The following is a 1,120-nucleotide window of genomic DNA, read 5'->3' on the forward strand; positions in this document are numbered from 1 at the left end:
CATCATTGTTGTTTGGCGGGCCCGGGCTGGGGATTCGAACCCGCCACCTTAGGTGTATGTGGCTGGCGCCTTAGCCGCTTGAGCCACAGGCGCCGAGCCAGTTACATCAATTATTAAATATATTTACTATCTTCCAGGAGAGAACAGCCAATGTTAAAAATTTTACCATACACCAGACAACATTAAAAATGGCATAATAGATTTGGGGGAGAAAATCTAGGTAAAAATTGTAGAACTGAAAAATTCAGGTGAACAAACTTAGGAACTTAACAGGTGGATTTCACATCAGGATTGTTTATTGAAATATTTCATTCAGAATTAAAGTCTACTTTTTTTCCCCATATTTATCCCTGATCACCAGACATCCATCGAAGACACCTCAGCTTTCTGTATAAGTAGGAATCAGAGGCTCAAAATTATTTTAGGACTTGTCTGGGCATTTTTCCTCCTGGGCTCCTCTGGGACTATTCATGTGTCCATTGGAGTGTCTTGGGTTTCCTATTAGTGACTAGCTAGTCACTAGTGACTTCCTAGTGACTAGCTTGGGCTTCCGCATCTAAATACTCACATATTTTACTCATTTCAGAGATTTTTAGTAACTATAAAGTGGTGCAGCTGTCAGTGGTGAGAGTTGCACCTCTTGATAAATCAGTTTTAGAACATTTATACCTCCCAAATAAGATCCTTCATGCCCGTTTGTAAGTAATTCCTCTTCCCACCACTTAACACCCTTCTGCTTCTCCATCCCAAGCAGCCACTAATCTACTTTCTGTCTCTGTAAATGTGCTTTCTCTGGACATTTTATTTAAATGGAATAATACAGTATTATTATAACCTCTTTTGCTTGCCTTTTTTCATTCAGTGTAATGTTTTTGAGATTAATCTATAAGGTAATATGTTGATAGTTCCTTTTTATTGCTGGAAATATTCCTCTGTAGAGCTAGACCATGTTATTGGCTTTGAGTAAGTGTACAATTTATTTTGAAAACATTTTTTATCTGGGTTTGACCCAAAGAGGGTCACATTATAGTAAGACTATGTTGGGTTTTGACTTTTTTTGGTGACCTAATACATTGGTGGTTTTCTAGATGTTCCTTGACCTTTTTTTTTTTTTTTTTTT

This window comes from Otolemur garnettii, unplaced genomic scaffold, assembly GCF_000181295.1.
Source record: "Otolemur garnettii isolate 467f Iridium unplaced genomic scaffold, OtoGar3 scaffold00133, whole genome shotgun sequence".
In the NCBI taxonomy this organism is placed as follows: Eukaryota; Metazoa; Chordata; class Mammalia; order Primates; family Galagidae; genus Otolemur; species Otolemur garnettii.